This window comes from Pinus tabuliformis, chromosome 7 (assembly GCF_031772625.1).
Source record: "Pinus tabuliformis cultivar Carrire ecotype Pingquan chromosome 7, CPIR1, whole genome shotgun sequence".
NCBI lineage: Eukaryota > Viridiplantae > Streptophyta > Pinopsida > Pinales > Pinaceae > Pinus > Pinus tabuliformis.
The window spans coordinates 606,419,818-606,438,538 of record NC_142293.1 but is presented as its reverse complement, the minus strand read 5'-3'; positions in this window follow the sequence as shown (position 1 = coordinate 606,438,538).

Below are 18,721 nucleotides of genomic sequence, written 5' to 3'. Positions count from 1 at the left end.
TTGAATGTTATCTTATGCCTCTGGAAGATAATGGTTACAAGACATAGATGCATGCATTTCATGATATAGTCTATGATAGTTCGATTAACTATTACATGTGTACTGAAGGAGGCTGGTTTAGCCATCCTAACTAATGTATAAGGGTTGAGTAAATATGTCAAATTATGATTTTGATGCATGGTTAGTGTTATCGGGAAAACTAGTGTCTATGCAGAGCTGCTAATCCCACTAAGGCTGGTAGCTACCTTACAAACAAACAAACAAACTAAAACTAATTTCGTTTTCCTTTATGAGAAATAGATAAGGGGGGAATAAGGAGACCAACCTCTGTCTTGCACTTGGTTCTTTGCTCGATTCCTCTCCCTTCTGATAGGTCTTCACCACTCGCTTCCTCGTCTACCTAGCTTCAAAGAGCACCTGCAGAATCAAAGCAGCATAACACTATCCAAGAACATAGATCTATTATCATAAAAAATATAAGATCAGATATATATTGACCGCACAAATGTATATAACATCAACCATACAAGAATGTGGAGGAAAACTTGAATAGATTTATTGATAATCAAGAAAGAGCAAAGAGGATTACAACCAATTGTTCTGACCCAGCATCATCCTCTCAGCAAGAAAGCCCTTCTTCACCTCATGAAAATCTTAGATCAACCAACACTATGATATTGCACCATGAAACCAACAACACTTCCTTACAAGATACAAAATTCTAGCCTCCGGATCTCTGGGATGAGGGTCCATACAATGATGTTTGCAAGGGAGGTGAGTCAGCTTCTGAGATTTGATTAGTGTCCTCTCTTTGATAGTTCTTGGTTCCACTTGGAGATTGATGATCTCGTACTCATCCTTGGGCGAATGCAGAGAGGCAAGTGTCACAGGAGAAGTTTCTGGAAGATTCCATGATCCTCCACCTCGCGGATTGACCCTGCCATTTGTCCACACTCGCCCATCGCACCCCATAGAAGGGATTTTCAACATGCATCGCACCTACTATGTGTAGGCAGGTGGGATGCATAGCACTTTGACCATGGAGCAGTTGAAATGGTCCAGTTTTGACCAGTTCCAAGTATTTTTTCATGGAGAACTTCTGGGAGATGGTGTAATCAGTTGACCTTGTTCTTTTATGGGTTGGAACAACACCTTTAGGGACTTAGGAGCCCTTGGTTTATGGACATTTATGATTAGGGTTGCAGTGCCCAAAAATGTCTATAACAGTTGCCCCCTAAAGCATGAGGTCGTTAATCTTTTAATGTCGGGTGAAATGATTTATCATGAGGATCCGAAGTTTTTTCAAGCTGGAAGGCAACCTGTAATAAGATATAGTACAATACATTATCTTCATAATATTTTCATGATCTAGCTAAGGTGGGCATTCCCATGCTTAGCTTTATAAATTCATTTTCATGTACATGAGACAGACAATCGTCTGAGTGTAGACTGGTGATTCTAGTAGAGCCATCATCCCTTAGATTGGATGATTATCTGTGCAGCAGTGATGTACAATTGATGTTTTTATTTTCCTGAATATATATCACAGCCTGGATGGATGAAACTAGATCCGGGGTCTTCAATCTCGTTCGCTCTTCACTAAAAGTACAAGTCGATCCATGTGAGAGATGTTTTGGAGTCGAACATGGAAAGACATCGCCTGATTACCATCCAATGATGTAAGTTGTTAACAGGCACGAGAGGAATCACCGATAATGATGATGACCCTCAAGGTACTACAGTACAATTCATGTGGTGTGAATAAGGGACTTGGTGTCGAATACCACGCAAAATCTTTCATTCGAAGGCCATTGATGTAAACCTATCGCCGAAAGTGAGAAACTTGCCATTGAGGCATGCAAGATTCAAAGTACTGAAAGGGTTGTTCCTAGATCGACTTCTTGGATAATGAGATGATGTCAAAAAGAAGCTATCCGTCATAGGAGGGCCTTTGTGAATCCCAAATCAATGACACGGAACGGAGCAAATGATTTTGATGGAGGTGAAAACGATCTGGTGATATAAGGTTCAGGGTGGCGGTCATGAAAGAATGGAGCGTAAATGTATTGCAGTGGGTGAGACACAGGTGAATTCTCTGAGCGACTTCTCTTGAACAAATTGGCGACACTAACCTGATGGATTGGTAGCATTAACCCCAAATATGGATGGTGTGACGGAACCATGGTGATGTGACCAGTGAATGGAACAACCCAACCCAACTCGGATGTGGAGTGAAAGTGTCATGTTCAAGAGCGACTTGCTACCAACAAAGTTTCTTCAAGTTTTCTTCCCAATTTTTCCCCAGTCATTGCTGACCAATACCTCTTTATTTTTGTCAAGGTTGAGGAGGATAACATATGCTTGTTCTATAATTTTCCCTTCGGGCAAACCCATCGCTATGTTTTAACGAGCCTAGCGATAGTGAAACTCGTTCTTGTCTGTTATGGACAAGTTTGTCACTATTCGTTTTAACGAGTTTAACGACAAGGATAACTCGGTCCTTTTCAATTTTAGAGAGTCTGAAAAGGGACGTAAAGAAAACTCCAAAAATAATTTTTCGTCACAAGATCCCTTGAGTCCGAAAAGGTATAAAACAATACAAAAGGGTTGAATTTTTGGTACTTTTAACGAGCAAAACAAAACAAGCGCTCGACCTTTTTGTGTAATAATCCCTCATATCCAAAAAAGATTAAAATCTAAAGGAGGGATAGCACTTCCTGTCACTTTAACGAGCTGGAGAGGCCAATGGCTCGGCAATTTTTTCATATTTTACGAGTCAGTTGAAAAGAGCTTAAAGGAGACTCGTTTTTTGAGGAACGAGTGATAGATTTGGGTAGCAACTGATTCTAGGTAAGGTTTGGAATTTTCCAATCACGGCAATGTCACAAGGATGGCTAATAGGATCACTCTTTGCAGCTGTTCCTCAAAAAGGGGTAAACAATCAAATGGGGGTGAATGATCGGCCAATACATAGTGGAGGTGATGATGAAAACATGACCAAGGCTTCAAAGGCTGATGATAATACATTCACGATGGTTATTTACTGGAAATTGGTTCATTTTTTAATGAGCTTAAACTCTGGAGGAACATTTGCTCATAGCTTACGTTTATTTTTTCACGAGCTTGAATTTCGCGTTAAAACTTCTCGAACATCCAGTCGTATAGTAAGGATGTCTCATATATAAACGACATCTTTTCAAAGCTTTGCCCAGCATCCTTTCTTTATGCAAGTTAGGAAATGACCAATCCTATGAGTTTAAAGGGTTAGAGGACCTATAAATTTAAAAAATAAATGGTCGCTCTTCGCTTGCACGCCAAAAGGTTTGCATGCCCCTAGGTATAGAAAAGTAGAGTTTCCAGGTTACCCCTCAATTTGCAGACAAAACATTTGTTTTATCAGGAAAGGCCTACCTTTTCAAGTTACCCCTCAATTTGCAGACAAAACATTTGTTTTATCGGGAAAGGCCTACCTTAACAGAGGTATCTTATTCTGGTGTAATCCCATTTTCCAAAATGGATGGGTGTGTCAGGCCAATCTTATACTCTCCGTGGAAACCCACCCTATACCCAAGGTTTTCTAGTCGAAACAGGCCAGGGTGCATGCCCCTTGGGTTTCAGTCATATCCTCCAAATCACTCGCGCTCATCAAGAGGGCGGACTGGGGATTGATGAGACATTCCTTGCGTGAAAACACCATTCAGGGTTGGTATATGACTATTTGCTATGTGTGAACCGGGAAATGAAAGATTGTCTATGAGCTTGACCACTCTTCCTTCGTGCGAAAAACACATTACTCTAAAGAGTGAGGAGACAATGGCTCCCATGCAATAAATATAGTCTTGTCCAAGGAGTAGATTATCATCCAGCGGTCCTTGGACTACCATTACGTTCATGTGAACAGTTTTCCCTCTCAATGTTATCGGCACATTGGGAAGGATCCCTAACGGTCGACTGGTTCCTTTGTCAAAGCCTGTTAGATTTCTCATCTCAGGCAAAGGCGATGGCGAACCAAGCGCTTTACAAGCAGTTGAGGAAAGGATACTCACAGAAGCCCCTTCATCTATGATGGTACCGACCATAACCATTCTATATATTTGAGCAATGATTCGAAATGGTACACTAGCTGGTAAACGGGGTCTACCTAGTAGATTCCAGTCAAAGGAAACAACCAGGTTGCTTGGAGGTGGGACCGAATAGATGGCTGGATATGACTCTGACGAACTTCCTTCCTGTAGTAAAGGAAGGGGTAGATTGCCCCCATGTTCATCGGAGTCTATGCTTACGAAGAGAATTTGAACGTTGTCATTCTTGTTCTCTTTAGTGACTGTATCATCTGAAGATTGATCCTCTAAACGTAAGACTGGGTCAACTGCCACCTCGACCTTTTGACTTTCGTCTGGTGTGGATTCAGACGGTATATCTTCAATGGTAGATGCTTCAGCCGACCACAAGGGCGTGTCAGCTAGATTTTCAACTAGTGACGGACTCAGCAAGAGTTTCTTATATCTAGGAGGAAGCCGTAACGGTGAAACCGGACGGTCATTCAAAACTCTTTTAGCTTCATCTAAGAAGGGACAACAGTGGACGGCGTGATCGCCTTCACACAATTTACAAGGAAATTTATATTTTCCTTTTTGTCTAGGGGTGTCACTTTCACTAGTTGACGGTGTATGTTCAACATGATAGTGAGAGGCTGATGACACCGGATTGTGCAAACGAGGAGACCAGTCCCTTGAGATCCGGGGGATGCAAGGACAATCTCGATGATAGTGGTCTCCTTTGCAAATGACACATGGCGATTTAGGCCTGGATGGTGCAGTGTGTGGATTTTCTCTAGACGATGCCTGATTGCCCCTTTTCGCCTTGGCTCCTTCTTCTTCTTCTCTTTCTTCTTCTTCTCCTTCTTCTCAGTTACTTAATTTTTGGCTTTACCAGCTCCATCAAGCGAAGAGGAAGGAGGAGAGGAAGAATTGGACGAATAGAGGGTTGGGGGGTAACTCTGGTATCGTTTAGTTGCTGACTTGAATGTTCAGGAATCATGGTGTTCTGAATGACAGAAGTTGAGAAGAGCCATACGGGCAAGCCAATTATCAATCCTGGAAGAGACAATGTGGCCATATGGGGTGCACCAACATCTCCCCAAGAGGAGAAGGGACTAGGATTTCCTCCAAGGGGAACCCCTTGATTGGTGGACTCCATTTTTCTCAACCTAAGGCCAACGTAGGAAAGGTGATGTTTATTCTGATTAAAATAAATTTTAGACGGTTTGACACAACTCGTTTTTTCAATTTTAAAGAGTCGAGAAAAAACAAAAGATGACTCTAGTCGCCTTCAATTTTTAATGAGCTTGATGTGACAAGTGCTCAGATGGACCTTTTCCTTTAAGGAGTCTGAAAAGGAATGAAAGAGACTGCTCTAGAAATCTAGACAGAGGGATTACCAAACCAATTGCAAAACTGCAGAATACTTTTTACGGTATGGCAGTCAATCTTCCCGAATGCTGTGTTTAGTGCATTGCGATCAATAGGGCAGCAGACACAGCTTCCTATGGATAAAGGATAAAGCCTATTGTGGTCTCCCAAAATATACTCAATGGTACGTGGGAGCACAAGTCCGTACTGGAACTTGTCATCTCAAAGTGGAGGAATCACCCAACCAACAGTGAAAACAACAGTTACTAGGCTTTACGACGCCGGAATACGTCTCTAGCCTTGACTTCTAGATGTTGTGTGTTAGGTTCCAAAGCGTTTTTAGATTCATTAAATTTATTTTACAGTTGATCTTGCTTAAGAAATTTTCCTTTCAGGTTCACCGCGTGATATAGATGTACAATTCCTAAAATGCAATCTAAGATGATAAATAGTCGTTTAATCTTCTTTTTGCAATGAAAATCCTAGCTACTAAGGAAAGAGAGATGATTTTCTTTCAACATAGAGCAGAGAGCACACACTATATGCACTGTCCTAAATCAAACCAACAAACAGTCTAAATGCAAATGTACATGCATGTATTTGTTTTCAACCTTCTTAATGTGTGAATGATAAAAAGAAAGCTACGTGCAAATTTGAATTATTTTTCAAAGTGATGTTACTAACAAGTTTCTTTTCAAGACAAAATGAGGACAATGACAACACTTGCGACTTGGAAATGAAAGCTTGCTTTCGACACTTGAAAAACTACTAATTCAAATCAAATACAAGAGTAACAATGTAATCAACTATCAAGAACACTCGGATTCTCTACTATGACTGAAAACGAAACCTGTGACACTTTCAAATGAAGAAACGACAGTTCAATTACGCTACTTCTTTGTAAAAGAGAACTGAAAATGGCTCAAAATACATAAAAACATTTACAGTTCTTAGCACAATGGAGGCGGAATAACGGTAAGGAAGGGGGTTTCAATAGAGGTGTACTGACTACAGGCAGCAAAACCCTTGAATAGAGCTGAAAAGAGTGAACACAGAAGCCAAAATCTAAGAGCAGAAGAGGTCTGATCAGCGCACCTGTAGCACATGGAAACTGAAATGAAACGCACCTATTACACTCGGGAAGTGCGACGCATTCAGGTTCCAAAGAAGAGACAGTGCGATGGACCAGGGATGAGACTTTAGCTGGGTTCCGGGTCATAGTTTGCAGCTCAGTTCAGGGATTTAGGCTGAGCAAGCGGTAATCAGTAAATCAATCACAGGGGTAGATCTAAGGAGGTTACTAGAGCCACCACAAGGGCAATTAGAGAGCTTGTAAATCAATTGTTTAATTCATAAACAAAACCCTGAGATAGACTGAAGTAGCATTGATCTACTTTGCACTTGCATAGAAAATGCACTTCGAAGGCTAGCTGGCTTGACTTCAGGCTCTGTCTGTAAGTTTATAAAGTAAAAAAATATAGACAAACAAACAATCTATTCGCTCCCCAGTGGAGTCGCCATTTTGTTATCGGGAAAACTAGTGTCTATGCAGAGCTGCTAGTCCCACTAAGGCTGGTAGCTACCTTAGAAATAAACAAACTAAAACTACTTTCATTTTCCTTTATGAGAAATAGATAAGAGGGGAATAAGGAGACCAACCTCTGTCTTGCGCTTGGTTCCTTGCTCGATTCCTCTCCCTTTTGATAGGTCTTCGCCACTCGCTTCCTCGTCTACCTAGATTCAAAGAGCACCTGTAGAATCAAAGCAGCATAACACTATCCAAGAACATAGATCTATTATCATAAACAATATAGGATCAGATATATATTGACCACACAAATGCATATAACATCAACCATACAAGAATGTGGAGGAAACCTTGAATAGCTTTATTGATAATCAAGAAAGAGCAAAGAGGATTACAACCAATTTTTCTGACCCAGCATCATCCTCTCACCAAGAAAGCCCTTCTTCACCTCATGAAAAGCTTAGATCACCCAACACTATGATATTGCACCAAGAAACCAACAGCACTTCCTTACAAGATACAAAATTCCAGCCTCCGGATCTCTGGGATGAGGGATCCATATGTAGATGTTTGCAAGGGAGGTGAGTCAGCTTCTGGGATTTGATTAGTGTCCTCTCTCTGATAGTTCTTGATTCCACTTGGAGATTGATGATCTCTTACTCATCCCTGGGCGAATGCAGAGAGGCAAGTGTCACAGGAGAAGTTTCTGGAAGATTCCATGATCCTCCACCTCGCGGATTGACCCTGCCATTTGTCCACTGTCGCCCGTCGCACCCCATAGAAGGGCTTTTCAACATGCATCACACCTACTATGTGTAGGCAGGTGGGATGCATAGCACTTTGACCATGGAGCAGTTGAAATGGTCCAGTTTTGACCAGTTCTAAGTAGCTTTTCATGGAGAACTTCTGGGAGATGCTGTAATCAGTTGACCTTGTTATTTTAGGGGTTGGAACAACACCCTTAGGGACTTAGGAGCCCTTGGTTTATGGACATTTATGATTGGGGTTGCAGTGCACAAAAATTTCTATAAAAGTTAGGCTAATTGCATTAGACTTAAGATTAATTAATATTGGTGGCTTAATTAATTAATGAATGTTAGGTATTACATGACGGAACTAATTTCTACCTACAATTTTAAAAAATTACTCTTAATGATTGATTTGGATAATAGGGATCATGAAGTGATTTGGATTAATCTACTAATGAATGTGGTTAAATATTAACTGTAGTGAGACGAAATCCAAAAATAAAGGGGTCTAGGGGTGAAATTCTCGGGTAGGCTAAGGAGGTGCATTACAAATGGTATCAGAGCTAGAATCAAACACTGAGGCCTATGGACTCATCCACCTCCAAAAAAATTTCGTTGGAGAAGTTTAATATTGAAACATAGAAATCTGGGATGCGGGTGACAACTCAGGAATATGAAGTGGATGCCAACTGGGCTGGCATGTGGTGCGATCACATGGCCTCATACAAGCTGGCACAGTGGTCTAAAAACTGCATTAACATCTGCCATAAATGCACCTTGTGTGAGTGCAGACTTCATTCTGGTAACCGCCTTCAACCTTGGCCGAAAGTAAAAATGTATCATCGAGAGAATATCACCTATGTTCCTGCTTATCCACCCCTGCAACCTCGGTCCCTGCAACGCCTCTTCTCTCATGCAGTGACTACACCCAGCTCCCGCACAACCACAGGGAGATGCTGCAATCTCTTTTGTTGTATGGTTGTTGGCCCGGGCATCCATTTCACCCCTAGCCTGGATTGTTAGTTTCCCATTCCCTCGACCCTGGTTGCTCATCCCTCTGCTAAATTGTCCGCTAGCACCACTGTGATGTTGCATTCCCTTGTGCCCAATTCCAGTCGAAATTTGCATCCTCCTGTAAGTAGCATGGTGCGACATAGGATGTGAAGCCGTAGAGGTGGGAACCATGGTAGCCTCAGTCACACCCAGTGCTCTCCTGCCTCGGATACCATTTCCTCTTTGGCAGAGAAAATCCTAGGTTACTATCCTAATAAACACAGTGGATGAGGTTGTCACCACTCGGTGGCCTCTACCTCACCTCTCAGCAACTTCCCCTCCACTTTGGCCCCATCTCCCAGAATCTCTCCACACACCCCTCCACTGCATTCCCAGAATGCCCAATTCACCTTCAGATCGGCCCTGAACAAGCCCCTCATCATAGCTACCATCACCATAATCTTTCACAAGGAACAGCAGAGCTATGAGGCTCATGCAACCAAGGCCGGCGAAAGCAAAAAGGCCACTGACGAGCAAGATACCAAGGCAATTGAGCGCACCATAGCAGGGTGCAGCCACACCAAAACTAATTTGGAATAGGCTCAGACAAGCACTCAAGGAGCAGGGGAGCAGAGCCAAGAGAAGCAAACCAGATGAGCAGGGAAGGAAGTGAGCGAGGCTCTGCAAACAAATTGGGTTAGCGACGACTACTGCTGCCTCATCGAGGAAGAACAACCGGCTATGCAGGTGGGCGACACGTAGACTTCTCTGCTGGCAAGTGGCGACATGGATGAGTATCGATGTTTCATCATGGAGGAGAACATTCTGCCACCGCCACGTCCCTAACCTACTACCTTGCTGCTGTGTGTCAGCCTCTTTGACTGCCACCTTACTACCACTCAGCGTACCACGCATCTACCATTCAGTTTGCCACCTAGCTTTCCACCTGTCTCAGGTTCATGGGACTATGTTTTTTATCTTTCTATTTTCAATGGGATTTTGGGGAAAGACCATAGGATTTTCGGATCTTTAGTTGGGTTTTTATTTTTGGTCTCATTAGACACAATGATACAGAACTGTATGCTTTGCTGGTTTCCCCTTTGTGGGCAGCAAGTAAATTTTTTGATTACGAACTGGTTTCCCTTATGGGCAGTTCAAATCTAGAGTTATGATAGTTGATGCTCTTCCTATGGCATGGCTAAGCATAGGCTTCGGCCTCAGTGTATGATATCTTTTTCATTAATAGAATTAGTATAACTTAGAAAAAAAAAACAAAATATTGAAACATAGAAATTGGCTGGAGAAAATTAGATTCATTAATAATGAATTCAAATATGAACTGAATTATTGAAGAATCAATAATATATAAATGTTTGTATAATATATTATTCGATAAGGTTAAATACTGAGAGAAAAAGACACCGAGTCCCTCTTCAAGATTGAGAATCATAATCCTCTTGAGAGTAATGAGCATGTGTCATGAGCATAACTTTCATACCGCAATTTCGTGTTTTTTCTATCAAATTCCAACCCACTCTATCTTTGAAACTAGAGCCCTTGACTAAACTCCATCCTTACCGTATCTATGAAACCAAAGCCATATAAATAATGAAGTTTTTCATAGACGTTCATTGCAGTTTTTGGTTGGACTCAAGGATGAATTTTTACCTCCTTGAAGAGGTTGTGATATCATCAAGATTCAAATTTGGCTATGATTCCTTGAACTTCAATGAAAAGATACCTCTCTTCTAGGCGCAAACTCATTTATATTAAACAATTGCCTACATACATAACTCTACCAAAAATAATCTTCAAATACGGTGGTTTTCATTCCAGTGCCGACACCTATTGTTCAATCTTACAAGTTTTTAACAACATCCATTATATCATTAAAATATATAAAAACATCCATGCTCTCAGAGAATTCCATGCCTAATTAGTTGTAAATGGACTTGAACATAATAGAGTAACCGTAATGGTTGGAAGAGATGTAAAGATGGATTTAAATTACATGCATAGTAAGATATAAATCGACGTAGTAAGTAATCAACTAATCCTGACGCAGTAACTAAACACTTCCAACACTATTTCCAGCGAAGATCGAGTATGAGGGACGTGCTTTATGGCATCCTTAACTCAAGTGTCATATCATTGTCGTAGCCCTGCTCTGCACTATCATCTATGCTACTGAGGAAAGTGGCGTGATTTCTTTTATCCAAAAGAATGCACCGAGGGGGTCAACTGTAGATCCATATTTTAGGAAGGACATTTAAGGCTACTACTAAAGACGATATTTTCGGCTATTGTATCATAAGGAAAATGTAAGATAATGTTCCTTATGCCTATCTCAGGGGCGGAAGGCCATAGGTAGGATAATGATTATCCTCGTGGGTGGATAGAGATTTTGTTAGATTCCACGGTGGAGTGTATATAAACCAGAGAGAGGGTATAAATGAAAAATAATGGATGATTAAAACAAAAAAATTGGAAACAATGATACATTGCTTTTCCCTACGTGATGATGCAAGGCAACCTGAAATCCCAAGATTTTAAGGGTGTGTAATTTTTCGAAACAACGCAGCCTTTTGTTAATTTCCATGACTAGAAAGCTGAGGCTTTTTATAACAGAATCACCATCCTCAGACCATTTCACTCAGTTATCCCATTATGCTATAGGCGTGCATCCTTATCAAATCTTTGCATGATACTTTTCCAGGGATGATATTAATCACACCTTGTTTTCTTCACCAGTAATGCAACAGAAATAGGAAACAACGTTTACCAACATAAATAAATAATAATAATAATAATAATAATAAATAGTGTTGTTTCTTTCCTTACATTGGTTACCTATTTCGTGGTGATAGGAGTAAAAGATGACATATAGGAGCAGGAAGAAGGTAACACTTATCCTTACAGTCAAGAGTGTGATATTAGAGCACATAAATAAGAGAGATATCTCAATTTCTAACGGAGTATAGGTGGCTCTTTGACATGATATTGTGTTGTCTGACAGAGAAAAAGAAATGAGGGCAACAGGCATAGCAATGGATGCTCGGAAATTTCTGGCGTGATCTCATAGATTTGGGAAAAGTCACTTGTTTCTAGTTATGGTTACCGAGTTGAAGTCGTAAATTCTGATCCTATCACTTGATTATGGGGTAAATAAATTTACTTTTGTTATTCTATTGGGTGGAGTCTTCTGTAAATATACAATGGCTATGTCTCTATCAATCACACACTAAAAGGCTACTGTCTATTAATATTTGAGAAATTCTGAATGGTCGATGTCAAACTTATGAATTGTCAAGACACAACTGTGTTAAATATTGAGTTTTGAGTTTTGGCTATTTTGATCATGGGTAATTTTGCATATTTATGAAGATTGGCACGGAGTCTAAAACAATGTGAATTAAATCGAAATGCATGTGATAGTTATCCGTGCCATCCTTTGAACAATTTACCATAGCTAACCTCTCATGGACAGTGTGTCGTGGATTGATGCTTATATGGAGTGAGGTCACTTGAGTTCCTGTCAACACCATTGTCAATGTAATTCAAGAGTGTTGTTGTGTTGATAGAGACCGAGGTGTGTGTTTTCGGTGACTGAGGAAGCTGCCTTACTGGTCTTCCTTTTACCAGCCGCAACCAAGACCAAAGCCATGAACACTTGTTTCAGCTTATCTCAAGTGCTGCCTATAGAAAATGAAAAGGGTTTAGGTTCGAATGGCTAATCGCCTAAGCACCGACTTAACTGGAGCCATGAACACTTGATTCAGCTTAGCCGAAGCTGTTGTCTGTAGAAAATCAAGAAGGTTTACATTGAAAACCACTAAACTCCTCAGCACCAACTACAGGGTTACTGTAACCTTTTAATAACTACACACTGAATAATTGAGTCGCCATCATAGCTGTCCTTTTCTTTAAATTAAATAATGCATTTCTCAGAATGGGGAAATTGTCATTAGATACTCTACAAAGTGACTTTTTCAGTTAATTGAGAGGCAATTTAGCGGTAAATTGATCAGAGTTCACCACAACCGGCTTAGATTCGATTCTCAATGCATTCTATAAGACTATGCCTCATAATTCTTGAACAATAAAAGTAAATGGGGAGTTAGCACAAAGAAGTTGAGTCAATGTTCTACGAAAATGAAATGGTTAGCAAGTGTTCTGTGCCTGAGTTTCTACCATAACTGAGAAAGATATATTGAAAGCCATGAATAATCTTGTCAAACTTAATGAAAATAAAGCACTAGCTATTGATGGACGATCAAGGATGATTTGGTTGGTGGCCATGGTTAGATTTTGTTCGTGTAATGTTGAGACTTTACCCAGACGACTGTCAACTACCAGCGCACTTGACGGGTAACAAGTCCAGGTCATAATATTGTACTCTAGGTAGTGAGTGCTACACTAGTATATGATACTTCACCAGTAAGTAGAACGAAATTAAAGAAATTAAAGAGTGAATGATGGATATGCCTTTTGTCCTGACGGGGGATTTTCTGGTTCTTTTATGAATGAGACCAGAAAATGGAAGTGTCACAGAAAGGTCACAGAAGCACTTCTTGAGTGAGCATCATCATTGTGATGGGCATGGAGCAGCAGAGCCTATAGTAGTGGCAGCCTCGCAGGGGCTTTTAAGTTTGTTGTCAATTGGCCTATCTGGCGAAGGGAAATTACACAACACATACTCTTTCATGGTAAAGTGAAATGAGGCACGTTATTTGAAGTGATGCACCTCACGCGCGCACTCTCTAGGCTTGGCGACAACGGTTCGACTCCCTGACCACTCTAATCTCCGCGAAGAGCACCACAAAGCATCGACCTTTATAATAATAATCATTGTGGACTGGTTTATACTGACAAATACAGAGACACAGGGCATTTGTGAAGGAATTCAACACATTAAGGTGCTATGCTTTTAGGATACACCAAAATGCTAGAGTGAGCACCCTATTCCTTACTTCTTGTTGTCTACAATGTGGGAGTGAGGCAGTGAAAGCCGTTTAGTAGGGAATTAAGGAAGGAAATAGGAGGAGTAGATTCTCTTGAAGGATTTCTTGTCTTTTGTTGGGAAGAAATTGAGAGTCTATACACACAACGAGGTTGTCCTCCTCAGGCTTCACTCAGTAGCATCAAAAATGGGAAGGAGAAATCTTAATTCAGAGTTGTGGCATGCCTGTGCCGGGCCCCTTGTATCTTTACCTGCAGTTGGAAGATTCATGCAAATGACACTATTGTTTTCTTTTTGCTATTCCGGACTCTTCTATCTTTAATATTCCCAACGAGATTTCGAGTTGGAGATCCTTCACGCGTCTCTCAATTGCCAATTCTGGATATCATTTATATCAGCTAAGATTTGTCCATTCAAGTAACCGGAGGAGCTTGATTTTTTTTTATAAACTTAAAACTTTACCAAACAATATAGCTCATTCGATAGTCGAAGGAATGTCTAAGCTTAGAATGCTTAAGCTTGACATTGTGTCTATCGTAGTAGGACAATGTCCAGAGAAAAGAGAGCTCTTTCGACCAGAAGAACACAAAGTTTGGTATTTGATATTATAAATTACTGAGGTATGATTTATGATGAGAACGGTTTTGAATGATTGGAAATTGTTTTGATAACGTTGTATTTCACAAAAAGAATTGGATCCTTATGTCTGCATTTTATTCTGGATTTGTAATTTGTAAATGAACACAAGTGCACATATCTTATGTCCTAAGGTTATGTGACTTTGTGCATATGTGCGCACCATATTAGAGAGATGACTAGTTTATTTTAGTATATAAGTGGTCAGAAATTAAGCTTTGAAAAGCTTGCTTACAATTTGTCCAGAAGATGAAACCCACATAAGGAATGTGACTATTCACAAAATTCTGAGGTAAAGTATGATCATATTAAATATGCTATTTAATATGCTATAGCACGTCCTTATGTTTTTAAACATGTGAACCTCATTGAAAATAAAAAAAAAATGAAGGACCATGTTTTAATGTTTATGGTATTAAAGGATAGAATCATTGATTTGTTGGTTGGCTTGAGTAGGCACATGAGACAAAGTGGAGATTTAATCATTGCACTTATGTTAATGGTATGATTAATTAGTGAATATGGTCAACATTTTACTCATATTTTTTCTAAGATGGCATGGATGCTATGCAAGGGAAAAGGGTAATACAATACAAATTCATTTATGTAAATTAGTAATATCATCACCTCATTCTAATTATATTCAAAATCAAATGATGAGTTGTATTGTTCTAGCTAAGAACATAACTTAGGGATATTAAGTTATGCTTAAAAGATCCCAGGAAAGGATATAGGACGTGAAAAACAAGTTTTTTATAAGATTAAATATCTTAAAGTTGTCTTTCAAATTTAAAGTGGTTGTGTTGATCAGCTCACATGCAAAGTAATGATGTAAATTACTTTGGATATGGTTTGTCAATACATGAATTGTTTTAGTAAGAAGATGTTTCAATTACACATTGTCTGAGGAAAGAAAACCTTATCACGACATTATGCAAACATTAATAAGCATGCATAGGTTGGAACATGAGGGATTTTAGTTAAGTAAGTTAATATCTTAACCTAGATATGCAAGAGGCATACATAACATATCAATTGATGGGATTGATGCATTAGAAGAATTCAGTGTGGCTTAATGATTGTTGCATAAACTGTGAATTCATAACTGATATCTTGGTTTAAAAGTTATGGGTATGATTGAGTTATAGTGTGCATGATCACTATTATGATACTATTGTTATATGACGTATTGAATTGATTTACACATGACATGAAACTTTCTTAATTAGATAGATGAACCATGATAAATGAATGTTGGTATGATACTAACATAGTGGAAAAACATGCAGTTAAAGTTTATGTCATGCAGGTGATACCATGAGGATGGTATTATAGGTTCTACCATAGCTGGACAATGTACAATAGTACATATAGGACAATATGACTACATAAGTTACAAATTTGAAAAAATGAAATGTGTATTAGTGTTTATAACATACCTTGTGTGTAGGTAGGTAGTAGTCATTAGATGGATGTCTCGCTAGGTAGACGAACCTGGAAATTACCCAGAAGAAGGAAAGTAAGTTTGGTATAAGTAATTATGGTTAATCGCAGTTTGGCATACATACAATTACGATGAATATAAGTATGTGAATATATATGTTGTGATGAGAAATAATATGTTATGACTTTGTAGGCATATTAATGTGGAAAATATGCTAAGTGATGTATTGTATGCAGAGAGACTACAAGAAGCAAGTGTTAGGAAAGCTTCTCTTAAATTTTTTTTACCATAAAAAATATTAAATCAAATTCATTGATTCTTTAAATCAATTATGTCAAAGATTATCTTAATAACATGTAACCATTATGACCATCATCATCTCTCACACACATATATCTAAGGATTCATGACCTGAAGTTGAATAAGGGCATTATCTAACTATTTTATGTTATGGATTTTTTAGTTAGAAGTTGGCAATCCAATTTTTGATGAAGATCATAATTTTTAGTAGGCTAAATCACGTTTTTGAATCCATAAATGGATTAATCAATGTCTAGAAAAAAGTTAAAAAACTCATATTGTGCAAAGTACCAAACTGAAACCTACAAATGCATAAATCTCTACAAAATTTTGGGCAAAATTAACCACAAAACACACATAGAAAAAGAAAAAGACTTGAAAAAGCCAAACTACTTGTAAATAAACTCCCTCTTAAATTAAAAAGTGGATATTGTACATAAAATATGATTAAATAAATATTATCATTCATAAATGTAGTTGAAATAAATTTAAAAAATGATCTATGCACCAAAATCATTTTCTTTTGTAAATTTCCGTTTCTTGATATTCATATATGAAATCATAAATTTTGAGGAGGGAAGGTGCTCGATGACCGAATGGGGTGCTCTAGAGATAACTACCAATCCGAGGAGCGCTAAGTGGTAAGACTGACCACTCACAGGTGCGTATAGACTCGCATGCAACTTGACACCTGTTGCTCTCACACCTCATCCAACTTGCAGCTATTTCATATACTTTTCTCCAGTTTCGACTGCCTAATACTTCATAGCTACAATATCTTCCATATACCATCCTACACAGTCGACACATGATACATTTTTAGCTGCAATGTTGCATTATTAGCTGCCACCCGACATAAGCTCTTATACTACCAGTCACTCTTCGCTTAAGGCTTTCAGCTACATAACTCTTTCATCACTGTGTTGAGATATTTACTTGTTGTTCTTTCTTCTGTAATGCACCCCATTTTCGGACCGTCGACACTTCCAGGTATGCACATCTGTCTTACAATATGCTTTCTATATAAATGTTTTCGGGTTTTAGATATGGGGGAGTTTCTGTATTCTGGGATTAGATATCTGGGAGTACCGTATCATAATTGTTTCTGCGCATATTGATATTTATCTAGACTATATCTCTTATTCGAGGAAGGTTGTTTTCTTTCTATGACATATGGACTTGTTTCATGTCTGAAAGAGTTGTTACTTGCTGGTCATGGGTTAGGACTTTTAGTTTTCAGAGCTATTGCATTATATCAAAACCTTGTTCTGATTTTCGGTGTAAACTGGGGCCATGGTGGTGTGTATGTGAGAAGTTTATCTGTTGCTGTATAGTATGTCAGGATGAGACCACATGAGTGATTTTCTGAGGCCATAGTCGACTTTCCTCTCCTGTATCTGTCTCTGGTAATTGCCTGGATACCTCTGGATCTGGTATCCGGTTTTTGATTACTAGTATATGGTTTCCGGTATGTTTTGAATATTACCACCTTGGGTAGGGCATTATAGATTCATATCTATTGCCTTAACTGCATTCAATCCATTTCAGGACGGGTGTAATTGCTGATAGTTATTATCGTCGTCGATAGTTTTGAAGGTATCCCATCTTGCACTGGAGGATGTCTATCATATTTATATAAGGTGGACAGCTGGCTTGTTTTTTATGTCCTTCCTCATCGAGAATGTGCCTTTCTCATTCCGAGGCATACTTTGCTTGTACTTTCAGCTGACTTCTTATAGCTGATCCTTCTCTCTCTAGGTCATTTGTTTCGACCATATCTTATCATATCTGTAGGCAGTGTACATCCTGCACCTACATAGGACTCTCTCTGGTTTTTTGGGTCATGTCTCTGCTGTTTTATTTATGACGGAATTTATGTCGGATTCATCTGCCATGGAGGCTATCATCCACGCAGCCATACAGGCGGAATCCCTCCATCGTAAAGCCAGTTTGTCTAATGAGTGGCATGCCACGCTGGATGAAATGCTGATTCACCCATCGATCCCTCCTCCTGTCTCTTTTGTGGAAAATGATCATACTGGCAAAGCTACTACAGGGGATCGAAACCACAAATGCCATAAACCTGTTAAATCTATTTCGCCTCCTGATGCCATTAGAATTGACAGTGTTCATTTGACTGAACGCATTGATAGCCTCCATGATAAAGCTTTGATTGGCCGGTGGCATTTCCTGGAGATGAACGACCAGCAGATGAGAGATTGGCTTGAAGTGCAGTGGAAACCCATTATTGGGTATATCCCGATAATTGCCAGATTACTGAAAGAGTGGTTTTGTTTTCATTTTCTTAACGCAGAAGATTTGGAATCCATTCTGAACCATCAATGGGTGTATGGTCGTAGTTTTCTTGCATTACACAGGTGGTATTTGGGATTTAATCCCCTTAGAAACACACCTTCTAATAATCTTATTTGGTTGAAGCTTCCCGGTCTGCCGCTGGAGTTATGGTCGATAGAGACATTAACTGAAATTGGTAATGCAATTGGAAGGTGTGTATATGTTGATCCCTGGTGCCGGGGGGAGAAAGACAAGCGTATTGCTTGGATTTTGATTGAAAGATCCTACAGGGGAGGCTTTCCGGAGCATATCGACATCAGCTAGAGAGAACTGTCCATTAGACAGAGGTTAGATTTCTGGGGTGTGCCTTTTCGGTGTGCTGCTTGTCATCACACGGGGCACCTT